At 43.8% G+C, this 15039-nt stretch overlaps 1 long non-coding RNA gene across 2 annotated transcripts in view; it reads right to left on the minus strand.

Annotated features, from left to right (window-relative positions):
* Positions 1-15039, minus strand: part of LOC146813418 (uncharacterized) — a 229155-nt gene that overhangs the window by 114151 nt on the left and 99965 nt on the right. For both annotated transcript variants that reach the window (XR_014966975.1, XR_014966976.1), the window contains exon 2: positions 11476-11505. This is a non-coding gene — a long non-coding RNA (uncharacterized LOC146813418). The remainder of the gene's footprint in view (positions 1-11475; positions 11506-15039) is intronic.

Genomic DNA, 15039 nt, shown 5'->3' on the forward strand with positions numbered 1-15039 from the left:
CTGTTTGCCTATCGGGAGGTCCCGTAGAAGTCCCTGGGGTTCAGCCCGTTTGAACTATTGTACGGACACCCGGTCCGCGGACCGCTCAGCCTGGTCAAAGAGAGCTGGGAGACGAAGCCCCAAGGCGCCCCTCCGGACGTCTACCGATACCTCCTGACCCTCCGAAACCAGACCCGCAAGTTCCGAGCCATGGCCGAAGCCAACCTCGAGGCCAGCCAGGAGGACATGAAGCGGTGGTTCGATCGGAACTCCTCTACCATAGAATTCGAGCCAGGTCAGAAGGTATGGGTCATGGCCCCGGTTGAACCCGGCGCCCTCCAGGACAAGTGGACCGGGCCCTTCAAGGTAGTGGAGAAGAAAAGTCCCGTCACCTACCTGGTCGACCTGGAGTCCCCCCGGAACCCCCTCCGGGTCCTACATGCTAACAGGCTAAAACCCCACTTTGCCCGGACCGAACTGAGCCTGCTACTGGCGACCGACGAGGGGGGCGAGGACGACTCCGAGCCCCTGCCCGACCTCTTGCAGTCCAACGTCCATGATGGAACAATCGAGGGTGTCCAACTCGCCTCTTCCCTGACTCCGGAACAGCGCAACGACTGCCGGCAACTGCTGCAGGACTACGCAGCCCTCTTCTCCCTCACCCCGGGGGTGACCCACTGGTGCGTCCACGACGTCGACACCGGGGAGAGCCCCCCCCGTGCGACACAGAGCCTACCGGGTACCCGACCGAGTGCGGGCATGCATCCAGGCCGAAGTAACGAAGATGCTGGCCCTGGGGGTCATCGAACCCTCCGACAGCCCGTGGGCCAGCCCTGTCGTCCTGGTGCCAAAGGCCGCAGCTCCCGGCCACCCCCCGGAGTTGCGATTCTGCGTGGACTACCGAGCCCTGAATGCTGTGACCAAGACGGACGCCCGCCCTATACCCAGGGCCGACGAACTCATCGACCGCTTAGGGGCCGCTCGCTACTTCAGCACGCTGGACCTCACCGCCGGGTACTGGCAGATCCAGCTCACCCCCGGCGCCCAAGAAAGATCCGCCTTTTCGACCCCGGATGGGCATTACCACTTTCGGGTGATGCCCTTCGGAATGAAGAACGCCCCGGCCACTTTTCAAAGACTGGTGAACAAGGTTTTGGCCGGGCTTGAGGCCTTCAGCGCGGCCTACCTAGATGACATTGCCGTGTACAGCAACCACTGGGCAGAGCACCTCCTTCACATTAAAGCCGTCCTGGCCGCCCTCCAGCGGGCCGGGCTCACAATCAAGGCCAGCAAATGCCAGATCGGCCACAGATCCGTGACCTACCTGGGCCATCAAGTGGGGAGCGGGCAGGTGGCCCCTCTCTAACCAAAAATAGATGCCATCCGGGCCTGGGAACCCCCCACTACCCAGACCGCTGTCCGGGCCTTCCTGGGTCTCACTGGATACTACCGGCGGTTTATCTGGGACTATGGGAGCATTGTTGGCCCCCTCACAGAGCTAACGTCCAAAAAGCAGCCCAAGAAGGTGCACTGGACACCCCGCTGCCAAGCAGCCTTCGACACCCTAAAGACCGCAATGTGTACTGCCCCGGTGCTACAGGCCCCTGACTACAATAAGGAGTTCGTGGTGCAGACGGACGCCTCAGAGTATGGGATCGGGGCCGTCCTGTCCCAGGCCAATGAAGAGGGGCTTGACCGACCAGTGGCCTTCATCAGCCGACGGCTACTGCCCCGGGAGCAACGATGGAGCACCATCGAGCGTGAGGCCTTCGCTGTGGTGTGGGCCCTTAAGAAACTCCGGCCCTACCTCTTCGGTACCCACTTCCGGGTCCAGACCGACCACCGGCCCCTGCGGTGGTTAATGCAAATGCGGGAGCGAGAACCCCAAGCTGCTGCGGTGGTCCATCTCGCTACAAGGGATGGACTTTGACGTTGAACACCGGCCCGGCAATGACCACGCCAACGCCGACGGCCTGTCCCGCTTCTTCCGCCTTGACGAGGAGAATCCCCAAGGAGATGGGTGACTCTCCATGCCTTCGGCTGGGGGGGACGCCTGTTGGACCCGGCCTCGTGGCATGGTCCTTACCCCCGTGGATTGTGCCCGTTCCCCGCCCCGGCCTTCACGGGCCACCCTTCTGAACTGCACCGAGGCCCTTCATCCTGAGCTGCACGAGGTCGCATACCCCTCGTGGCTCCGCCATCTTGTTGGCACCCACGTGACTCTGTGCGCCAGCCAGCGCGACCCCGCTGAACCCGGCCTCGACCCCAGCGAAGCCCCGACATCGAGGCACCACGAACTGGCCAGGGGGTGCCGCAGGAACCATTCATCGCCCCCGGCGGAGGACAGTATCGATGGGACCCCCAACTGTCCTCCCCTCTCAAGGTGTGATCGCCCTGCAACTCCCCTGGGCCTGGCGCCTCTCCTGCTGGGCGTCTGGCCACCTCCACCCGGCCTCTCCGCCCCCACCGGGGCGCCTGGGTCCGGACATCAAAGGGCTCCAGACCTATATCTGGGGCAACCCCGCCACAGATCGGCAGTTGTATCCCGGAGTCGAGAGCCCTGCTGATTGAATCGCGGCTGACCCTACGGAGAAGAACTCTTGTCGGAACCATCACGAGCCCTGCTGACTGCGTCGCGGCTCCTTCTTGTGAACACTTTGAAGCCACCTGGAGCATCGGAGCCCTGCTGACGCTGTCGCGGCCCAACCTCGCTGAAACCTCCCTCGGAGCCCTGCTGACGACGTCGCGGCTCGAGCTGAGCAGAAACCATCTTGAGAGCCCTGCTGATTGGATCGCGGCTCTCCACGAACTGTACGCCAGAGCCCTGCTGACGCCGTCGCGGCTCGACCCCTCCGAGATCCGGAGGTCCTCCAGCTTGAGGATAAGAACTGGGCCCCAGGTACCCTCGTACCGCACTCCTGCCAAAGACTGTCCCGCTACCCCTACCCTTCCAAAGAGACACTGAGACTTTTTGTGGATCCCTCGATCCCCTCGTGTAAATATTGACCTCGTAACCTTTTTATTGCTGATAAAGAATTGCTTGTCTTGAGACAACCTCCTTGAGTCCTGTGTGGTGGTGTTACTGGGCTAGTACGTGATAGAAGAAGGATCTCTCACGAGACTTCTCGGCAGCGCTCGGCTACTTCGTACAGTGTGAGGGCCCCCCCCCCCCCCCTTGGTGGTCTCGCCGACTCCTCGGGGTCCGCCTTCCAACACCTAGTGAACAGTCATCTTGGTTATTTAACTATGGCTGGTAAAGCTATAAAAGATGATGTGAAGCGACACTTTGTAAGACATGTCTGTTAGTCCATTCAGGTGACAAACTTTAACATTTTGTAAAAAGACAATCAAGACAAATAGAAACAAATATATAGTCAGTTGGGGAGGAATGAAGTTTATTTCGAAATGTCTGCCCAGCCAACGCGTCTGTGATAACATCCCTTCTCGCAGATCATAACATTATTGGTCGCTAATTTGAACATTCTATCTGACAGTTAAGAGATAATACAAGTGAGAAAATTTGCAAATTGGGCATGATATAATTCCGACAGATCACTGATTGATTGGGGAGCCTTTGACGGTGGCAGCTTCCAAATAAAATCACCTGCTACAGTAACTAGTGGATTAGGGTAAACAGATTTAATGTTAACAATACCCCATTCTATAACTGTCATTAAATTGCCTTCTGAGGAATGATCATAAGTGTGAATATATACAGTTATCAGAATTACAGCTGAACATTCAGACCTTAAGGAGGACAAGTGAAAAATGCACATTAGAATCAAGGGGCGTTCCGTTTATATAAGGTCTGCCTTTTCACTATTTTAGCAGAGATCAGTGGTAGGAGTTTACCTGATGGGCAGCCGCCAAAGGTTTGCTCTGACGAGTTTATCAGTAGTGACAAATCTTGCGTATTCGGACACCTTGATAGAAAGGCTTACTGTAACATAATAATATCATTTTACTGAAAACTAACATCCAAAAAACCCTCCCCAAATAAACGATTAAAGCCATGTGCATTCCAGGAGAGGAGACATACACCACAAATTAAAAAACATAATCAAAAAAATGAAATATCCATTGGATCCCAATAGTTACAATACAAAGGGCCTCATTACGGTGTAGTTCCGAAAGGCTCTGAATGGCATTCGGTTCATCCATATCCATGTTGGGAGCCTTTTTTCCAACCAACCCGGAAACATTTCCGACCGACTGATTACGATGGTCCAAAACGCATCCTAACGGCAGTCGGAGAAACCGAGTCGATCGGAGTCGACTCGTACAGCTCTATGGGCTGCTTTTCCCATCGAGTGATTGCGATGTCGGATTCAGACAGCTTTTCCGACTCAGGCCCCCCTTCACCCAGTGGTCTCTGGTTGGGGCTTGTGGGGGTACCCAAGAGATCCCTTTTTCCAATGATGCACAGTTTGGCAGCCACCATGGGGTGCCCACCACAGGGTGCAAGGTTTTCTGCACCCACCCCTTTCTTCAATGGGAGCCTGTGTTGTTGGTCGGAGAACAGGCTCCCATTGAAGTCAATGGGAGTACGACCGAACGGTGTTCGGAAACATCGTAATCAGTCGGTTGGACGAAACCATTACGAAACCGAGTCGGTCTAAATGCTTTCCGACCGACATCGTCATGAGGGCCCAAAGTATCATAACTGCTTCATCATGAGGTATGACACCGCATACATTTGGTCGTTGAGAAGATGGATGGAATACATTTTCTCTTCTTTGACCTTTCATGATGCTGGAGATTGGAGAATCTATAGCTGAGATTTACCTGGTGAGAGGGTAGCTCCCAGCGATCATTGAGGATCTATCGCTTGATTGTTGTTTCTGTAAGTTCTAATCATGCAGAATTATCGTTAGGCCAAATCTGGCAACTCCTCAGAGGCTTTAAGATATGTTGATTTGGCAAATGAAGAGAAAAACATTACATTTGGGACTTCACAACCAGCTAGACTTTTATAAAAAATTATCAATTTCACATCAGTTGAGTCCAATCCCTGTAGTTGTGGGATGTATTTAAATAGAAACTGGACATTAAAGTGATGGTTCAATGGTCGTAGTATCCTTGGTATGTTCCCTTTTTACAGAGATTACTGACGTCTTGGTGTTGTGGTTGGATACTATATCCTCTTAATAATTACTTGACCCATTAGATAGTTTCCCAATTCCTTGTCTGAACTCTTTACTTTTGCTTTTAGTTTATTATAAAAGGATTTTCTACTCAGATTCTTTGTCCCAGTCTTTTTAATTGCCTCTCCATGATGTATCTTGTTGACTTTTTTCCTACCAGAAACCTGATTTTTGTGACTAAACTCGGGTGACTGATTGATCATAATCGAGGAGGGAGATTTCTTGGGAGAAGGTTGCAATGTCAATAAGCCCTTTCATGTTCTACATGTTTACTCAATTTACAACTATGCTGTTGTGTGACCCATTTTGGAGCTCTATTAATGAATGCTAGATTAATTTTGATATCTATTTAATTTGAACCAGCAAAGGCTGCGGAGAAATATATAATGAGAGGTAAGCGAGGAGTCAGAAGAGGTAATAGTATCACTTTACCTTTCTGCCGTAGGCTCGAGCTTCAGTTCACTTGTTGGATTGGTGATAGGTCTCAGAAGACAGGTATTGATCAGGCAGAATTTGGACTAGATCTCACAGTAAATCTACCTGTTTTTTTGATTTCTAATAACAATTACTAGTGCTTCAAACAGACCTTGCATTAGAAGACGTACACCAAGCATGAAAGAATCTGAAGATGGCCCGAGATTCATACATTTGGCCAGACTTGCTGTGTCTTGAAAATTGGTCCAAGTTCAAGAAACTTCATCTAAATCTCGGGATTCAGTCTCCAGAAGAGGAGATGCCATGCCTAACATAGCATTGTTAAAGATATGTACTGGGATATTGGCTTATCCCTGTTCTAAGATTAATTGTTAAGACAAAAATACAGAGGATGAGACTGGAGGTTTCTTCTCTTATTCCAGATAGTGAGGACTCTGTCTGATTTATTTTCTCAATACTATGCTCCAATTTGTCTTTATCTTGAGGAGTGGAATGAGGAATTTGAAGTGAACAAAGCTTATTTGTGTCTCTTGTAGATTTAAAGTGCATAGTTACAAAGCTGTGTATGGACTCAGTGAAAGGGTAATAAAGGTGATCATGAATCAATGATAAATTTAGCTGAGTTCCAGAACTTGAGCTCATCAGAATCACCTGGGCATTTGAGATTCAAGGTAACTCCCCTTTTGTCCCTTCCATACCTCAAGATTTACCTAATCTCAAAATACCTGGGAGTACATCTGAGGGAGCTGATTTGTGTATGAGAAAAGTTTCTTATTGATTAGTATTGGATATTTTATATAATATATATTAATTCTCCTTTGAATGAGCCCTTTAGAGTAAAATATTAGGTCCTCAATAAAATTATTCTCTATTTAACAAACAAATACCATCAAAAGGAAGTAGGACTTTAAAACACAGAGCCATGGGGTACTGCAACAAACATGGACAGTTTCTTGCTCCATAGAATACGCAGCTCCCTTTTGAAGACCCTGCTCGATTCCTCTACTGAACCAGAAGACTTTCCCCCACTCACACTTTTCATAAACTCACCCAACAGTGCACATTTAGTATCCCGCATTTATCATTTGTCGCTCTCCCTTCGCCCACCGTGGGCTCTAAAGTGTGCACATCCTGGGAGCAGGATTTAGATATCATTATCACCGACGACATATGGCATTACTGTTTATCCCAGACACACTACGTTTCTGGTAACTATAGACATAAATTGATACATTTTAAATATCTTCATAGAGCCTTCGTTACTCCCAAACTACTAGTGAAAATGAACCCCGCGGTATCAAGCACATGTGTGCGGTGTGGCGCTCCTGAGGCTGATGTTTTACACCTTGCATGGCATTGCGCATCAGTGAACACATACTGGGAAGACGTTTTCCGGCAGTTGTCATCATGGTAGAACAACCTATACCCCCCTACCCGTTGACTGCCCTTTTTGGGATATGTTAAGCCATTAAAGGGAAGTATTAGAAGATTTTCGGCAATGGCTTTACTGATAGCAAAGCGGCAGGTGTCACTACAATGGGGTACAACGCAAACACCATTAGTACGGACATGGATTTGGGACCTCATTTACTGTGATACTATGAGTGACACATGTGCCACACTTCTACCCGCCACATCCCATCCCTGTGATATTTGACAACCACTCAAAAGTTATTTACAATCCCACTCCATGGACAACTAGTGTCACAGGTGCATTGACACGTTAGTGGTATGTTATTATCACCTGAACCAGAAACTGGGCTTAGCCTAAATGACTCCCGATGTGTGCAACATCTAAGAGTGCGTAACGGTAATAATACTATGATTACTTACTGAGAGATTGCTGTACTGTACTTATTTTTAGATTATTATTTGTACCATGCTCCTCTGTAATTTGTTTTCTTTTTGTGTTGATTGCATGAGAATGTTTTCTAGCCGACATGACTTCGTCTTTGGCCCAGCAATTCGTGGGCCACTGGCTTGTTAAATCCTTGCTTGGTTGTAATGTCTCTTGGAAAAAAGCAATAATAAAAATAAAAAATAAAAAGACAGAGGCATGGACTGATATAAACCTACAGTAGCTACGGCAGGAATAGTTGCCATGTACAATAGTCCTTAAAATGCAGGGACTTAGGCCCCATTATTATAATCTCTGGTCATTAAGCCCCATGGAGCCAAATAAATATTAAAATGTAAGATATGATCAATAATAATAATATCGGTAGAAGTGAAATGACTGAAGAAAATGTGAAAAGTCCATGAATGAAAAAGCTGATATCTTGATTTTATTTGTGCAAGGTGTAAGAGGCTGCAAGTTGCTTCAGACACCGTCTTCTACCCCTTAAAATACCCACCAGGCATTGGAGAGCATAACCACCAACACGCCAAGCCCTTATCTTTCCTCATCACTCATTCAGCACTTCCTTAAGCCCATCTACTTTTTTTAACTCTCTTACACACACCAGTGGACTTCACTGGGGCACAAAATATGTTTCCTGCTTCCCCTGCTTGATACACAAAGCCCAGCTGAACTACGTCCTAACCCTCTCAGGACTCTGATGAGGGAAGGAACAGGATCTAACTGGACCACTGAGAGCTCAGCTCATGAGGGTTCTAGGGCTTGAGTGGTGCTTTAAGATGGAATATTCCCTCATCAATATTCTGGAGTTGTGGGACCTAATCTGTAGCTTTGCAGACCAACTGGTCTTAAATATATTAGCTATTACTGGAGATATCAACTACACCCAAATGGCATCCGCCTGCAGCTTCTAACACTTGTCTCATCGCTCCTCTAAGCAACCTCAACTCCAGAGTGTACTATGCCATCCACACTCCAAGTGGCACTGCTGCAGCCACTGGTACCATTGATAATTATTGGGCACCAGCAGGACAGGAGATGTTGAGCGCAACACCACCTTCAGACAGGGGTGATCAAGGTGGTGAGGGGGCACAGATTTTAACTTTACTACTTTGGCTATTCACATAATTCACATAATTCAAGTGTAAAATACTTAAAAGTGTAGACCTAAGTGTCTCCACCCCCTGAAATGGTATGGAGCAAAATGTACTGTCATTAAAAAGGAACTGTAGTAAGTCCAGCACCACACGTGGCCACCCCCCCCCCAAAGAAAATATTGGTTGCGGGGACTTGAATTAGAACCCCATAGGAATCAAGTTTACATTGAATTATGTTATTTTGTCTTTTTAAATATATATGTACACTTAATGTAATGTTAACAGAATTAAATATATTTAAGAAATATTATTCACTATTTTAATTAAAAAGAAAAAATGTGACTAATTAAAAAAAATAGGATAATTCAAATTCATCCTCGGTATGTAGTCTTGTACTTTTTAATGCATAATAAATAAATAGAAGCAAGTTAATTTAGGTGAAATTTGTTTGTTTATGAAGCTTTACAAAAACTGTATCTATTAAATTTAATGTGCTTAAATTGATTAATTATACAGTTTAAATTAAGGTTGATAGTGTCATAGCTTTCTTTTATTTTGCTCTACATTTATAAAATAAATTTACAATAATATTTAGCATAAAAATATTCTTACTATTTTTCTGAAGTTTCATAAGCTTTTAAAATGTTCCTTATGCTTTACTGTAGAGAGATCCCGTCCCTGGTGGTGGAATGTTCCCCATGATAAAGTATATGGGAAGTAGACAAGTTTATTAAACTTGAAAAAATAATCACCATGTTTTATGGTACATATTAATGTAAAATAATTTCATATGTTTATTTGAAATGTAGTACAATGTAAAAAATGCTGCAGCAATATTAACATCATTTTTAAATTAATATCTGATTAATTCAAATAGATTGAATTAAACAAGTTTTTTCTGAAGTATAAATGGAAAAAAAAACCTAAACCAAAGAAAATATATTTTTGATTATGTATTTATAATTAATAAAAGTAATAAAAGTGATGTGCACAATTAACTGACATAAATTGTAACTACATTTAAATAAATCAAAATGTTACATTACATTTTAATTTAAAAAGTTATTACAATATTTTGAATTTAATAATAATTACATTTGACATGTATATTAATTAGTTTACTTTAAATTAAATGTATTTATATCTACAAATAGTTTAAATAGTTTAATTTCATTTGACTTTATTTCCTACAGGTTTTCATTTTAAGTCCCTATTTCTATATATTTCTTTGGGAGGATGTTGCAGTACTAGAGTTTGGCCATGTGTGCTTTCTTCATCTCTGAGATGGAGTGCATTTACTACAGTTTTGGGTCCGTATTGATTGTAGTAATTTTAGAATTGAAGTTGAGAATAGCAATTGGATGTCTCTTTTGTGGCTCGGTGGGAGTCCCTTCCTAAGCCCCTCTTTAACCCTCCCTTAACCCCTCCGTACACCTTTTTAAACTCCACGTACTGTGTAATGAGTACACCCCATTTTTCAACCACTCCTCCTGGTTGCTCCCACATTTGCTTAACATACATGTGTGAGGATCTCCTGAAAGAAAATATTGAAGAGGCGTCAGTGGAGAATATCGCTCGTGGGTTTGTGAATAGCATTTTGTAGTACTTAGTAGTACTATTGTAGCATGCCTAAAAGTTCTACTGATGTCTTTTGTGAATAGGGCACTGAGTGCTTATTGAGGTAATCCGCTAACGAGGCATGTTCTCTCACTAAAGAAATATACAAACCTTAAGAATAATTAATTCTGCTGTTATTACTATTCCAGAATCCAAACATCAATACGTTTTTGTCTATATTATGTGTATCTATCATTTTAGCTGTGACTTGTCTTTATAATTTGTGTTTACTGTTTTTTCTGTGACTGCCACTAGCATGCATGTATGACATGGATACTAGAAAGAATGCAAGAAAATAGTAATTTTTCACAGACTGGTTCCGGGGCTGCTTCTTGGTGCAAGGACTGGTTAACAATGCCTTGGCTGCCCTTCTCTTGTGACAACCATCGCCTACCTTGCGCTTCTCTCACCTGACAGTCTTGCATGCATTCTGCCCTTCCTCGATATACGTTATCATGGATGTTATCAAATCAGGTGGTCTGTTTGGAAGCCTCCTACAAACTTCTTAGCCACCTCCAGCTGATTCAGAAAGCATCAGGCTTCAAGGCTGGTGGCAGAATGAATAAAATGGAATAATAGGTGCCACACATTAGGTCAGCCTCCCTGGCACCAAGATCATAGAAGCGTCCAGTTGAAATAGTTAATGATCATTCATAAAGTGATCCATTCTTCTTCAGACCCCACATTTGGCATCTAAGTTTATCTGCCTCACTCCTCGAGATCTTTTTGTTTCTCAACTCAGCGACAGAAGGGCAGCTCTGGAGATAGGTTTCTCAGTGGTTTCCCCAAGCTCTTGAACACCGTACTCTTCTATTTTGTGTTCATCCTTCACTGATTATTTCTAGGAAACAGCTAAAAACTAGGCATGATCCCCCTCCCAGTAGTGTTCCTCTTGACTTCTCTGTTTGCAGTAAAATATTCCACTTAAAGCCCAAGAAAGCTATACAAATATCCAGTAAAAAACCATAGTACAACATAACATAACATATCACATGCTTTGTACTTGATGACCAGTCAATGAATGCTTTAGAAAACTCCAAACTGCAGCATATTAATAAACAGCGCGTCACAAACAACCAAATCCAGCACCAGCCAAAGCTAAAAGTATTTTTTTTAAAGATCAGTAGTTAACCTGGTTAACTCAAAGGGTTTGCAAAGCAGTCCACAGTGGTTGCCAGCAGTATGTGTGCAGCAGCAGTTGCTAACCATGGCAGTTCCCCATCACTCCAGTGGTGAACAAGTACTATTATTGGAAAGTCAAGATGACATGAGTTTAGTCACATGGGGACTTCACCACCCAACATGAAACCAAAACAAACAATGGAAATAGTAAGAGTTTTCTCACAGTCAAAAGTTGTGGTCTCCGCTGCAGCACCTGGGAGTAAAAGAAGAATAGTTATAGAGAGGGTTCTGACTGCATCTACCTTGCCTTCAACATGCAGTAGCTTGCTTCAGCAGTGTGTTTTATAATGCCCATTTTTGTTTTTGTTTTCATTCTTTTTTGATGATCAACAATTCATTATTTGAGAATTTAATAAAATGCTGAATAGGAGAGCAATATGCTTTAGACACTTCACACAAGGTACTGTAAGATTCAAATGATGGTAAAATGCAATTCGATAAGTTATTTCATATTTCTGAAAATCATTGAACAAAAGTGAAACCTTATTCAAGAATTTGAATAAACTTCTAAATGTGTGCAAACATTTTTATTTCCTTTAACTAATTTGAGACGTTGTCATTACACTGGTGTGAATTACCACAGTGTTTACATGAGGCAGGTTTCTAACCCCTGTTAAAAGTTGGTTCAATCCAAGTTGTGTTATAGTGAAATCTAAGCAAACAATGATCACGATAAAACAAAGTTGAATATTCAGAGCCTTACAGAAAGTGTCTTAGAAATGAGTCTCATGATCAGGGTGTTGGTCTAACAGTTAGACTTGTAGTTCCAAAACGTCCTTCCATACGAAACTGAACAGATTTATGCGATCTTTGAGTTTGATCATAACTTTCTCCTGTTTAGCGAGGTTTGTCATTTTGAGTAGACATGCATTTATCTGAGATTTTCCAATTGATTTCCAAATTAGGGGCTCCTGACGATATCTGGCCAACATATGTCAGCCCGACACAGTACCGGTCTGGAACCGCCTGTCCTTAGGTCAGCGGTTCTGACCCCAGTATTAGTAAACGACCGCCATATGGGCGGTTGGAATCATCCGTTTTATAAAGAAAGCTTGTGCGGCGGGCAGAAAAGGCCTGCAGCACAAGCTACCATTGTAAAATGGATGTTTTTAAACATCCCTGCACCGTGTGGTAGGCACCTCATGGTGCTTGCCACACAGTGCAGGGATGTTTAGCCCCCAGACTCCATAGCGGAGGGCCAGGGAGGAAGTGGGCCCTGCTATGTGCCCCCAAAGACACTTTCCGACAGCCTTTCCATGTCAGAAAGGCCGATATGAAAAGGCTGTCAGAAAGTGCCATCATAATTTCGAAAGCGGAGCTGAGCATGGCACCGCCATCATTAGGGGATTTTGGTGACTTCCGAACCTCTGAACCCGCCGGCAGAGAGGTGGATTCTATCCACAGGTTTCACTCTGAGCACTATTATCCTAAAACTGCGGTCCGAATGAAACCTATGATGTCGGGCGGAAAGCCTCCGACAGCTGGTCGGAGACTTTCCACCGACATTGTAATTGGGCCTAAAATGTTTTACCATGATAAACAATCAATGCAGAAGCCATAATTCACGCCCTTCTCCTAAATCTAATTTTTTTGAGGTGACAATGAAAAGATTCTTTTAGGTGATAATGTCATAACATTTTTCATATTAATTTCTGTTCGCTAGTCCACAATTTGGGGAGACTGATAAACAGCTGAGCATACTCAGCATATTGTGTTTGCCACATTCATCACTTTCCGATTTCTAGCAGTCCAAGTTTTTCCATTTTATGAGGGTCAAATATATTTTTTGCAGTATTTCTTTTTAAATTCATATAGTCTGTAGCTTAACACTGTTTTGACAGGATTTGTGAGTACCTAGCCCAGTATGATTCTGGAGGTTTGGCATTTAGTTCAACCTAATCATTTTTGGGTTTTTGGAAATTGATATGTGTTATCAATTACCAGTAGTATGCAGATGTTTGAGCTTGAAATGTCTTTTGATGTATTTTTTAATTTAATGCCAGTTCCTATTAAAATGGGATTTCTTTTGCATCGTAATAGTGTGAGGTCACTGAAGGATCCCCCAAGTGAGACATAGTCAAGCCTAGTGACACAATCCTGAGTGATACTCAAATTTTATGAGGCCAATAAAGTAACCATGGAGCAAGACTATCAAAGTGTAAGAATCCAGCAAACCAATCATGAGTGAGACCTCATCTAATGCTGGTGCTCACTGAAGCAACCTTAATGAGAGTCAGGCAAAGTGTATCATACTAGTAAGGCAACCATGAGTGAGACAATTAAACACCCACAAGTAAGACTCATCTAAAGTGTGTAAAGCCACCAAAGCAACTATGAGAGAGACTTAAACTATCTCAGGCAGGCCAGTGAATCAGCTTCCACTGAACAGCATCAAACAGTTTAGGGGATGTGACTCATATTGCATTGAAATGCAATAGTCCACTCATTGACAGTGAATGAATGAGGCACTAGAAAGCATGTCTGTGAGAACATGGAAGAAAGAAAATTGACATGTCTTAGAATAGTACATGCACAGCGCTCCTCAACCTCGTGAAGAATTTTAGGAAACATTTATAAGTCCTAGCAAGATAAAGATGTTTTGGGGCGGTGTCACATGGTTAATTTGGGGGATGATACTTGACCAGTGCACTTACGTCACATGTATATTTTGAGCATGTTGGGTAAATGGATTAAATAAATTATGAGATGATATAAAGATGGTTTTTACCGGGTTCTCTGTAAAATTGAAGGGAATCTGCATAGAAATATATTAAATGAAAATGTAATTCCTGTGAAACACAAGCTTAGGAATGTTCTTACAAGTAGCAGAGAAGACCTAAGCCAGATTTTGAAAGATGAGTGAAGGAGAGGTTATTGAACCTATTGACAGAGAGGATGGGTTTCCTGCATAGTTTTAGCATAAACAAATTCAGCCTATCTTAGATTGTGCGTAGACTTGTGCTCCCCAAATAAGACAATGATAATAAATTGCCATCATTTACCAAGATTGTAAAAAATACTAGCAGTATTTGAAGTGGCTAGGTTTTGTCGGCTTGCATTTAAGGCAGCATATCTAATATTTATACTTGCCTTTGAATGTGGAAATGTGTCCACAGTTGCCACTCTAGATGGTGTATTTCATCACATCCTGATGCCCTGTGGGATGGTATCTTCTGTGTTTATCTTCAAAAATGAATGTTTACATGGAGTGGTTGGTCATTTGCCAGGACAACATCCTCATTTGTGGTAGGTCTGTACAAGAATATAGTTGAATACTTGCAGCATTTTATTTGTTTTTAAATTACATAACAGTGGAATGACCTAGCAGCTACTTTTATGTCTAGGAAGGTCACTATTTATTTATGATTATGCAAATTTCATACCAGATTTGCCAATAATTTTGCCAGATTTGCAGCACCCCTTGCTCAGTTTTTTAAAAAAGGTGTCTGATGCAGCTGATGAAAAGAACCTGAAGAATCTTTCAAAAGAGTGTAAGGAGTCTATTTTGCAAGCTCGTGTTCTCAGCTAATTTTACAAAACTGCTAAGATTTGCAACGGTTGATGCAGGGTCTGAAGGGCTTGAGGCACCTCATTCAGAAAACAAAAAAAGATGGCTGGAATTCTGAAAATAATCCTGGCCACAGGTATTACTATGACAACATATGTCCTTCCATCTTTTCTTTTCTCTGTATGCCACTACGTACAGGGAGCTAATGTATGTAAAGTG

The sequence above is a fragment of the Triturus cristatus genome, chromosome 7 (assembly GCF_964204655.1).
Source record: "Triturus cristatus chromosome 7, aTriCri1.1, whole genome shotgun sequence".
NCBI lineage: Eukaryota > Metazoa > Chordata > Amphibia > Caudata > Salamandridae > Triturus > Triturus cristatus.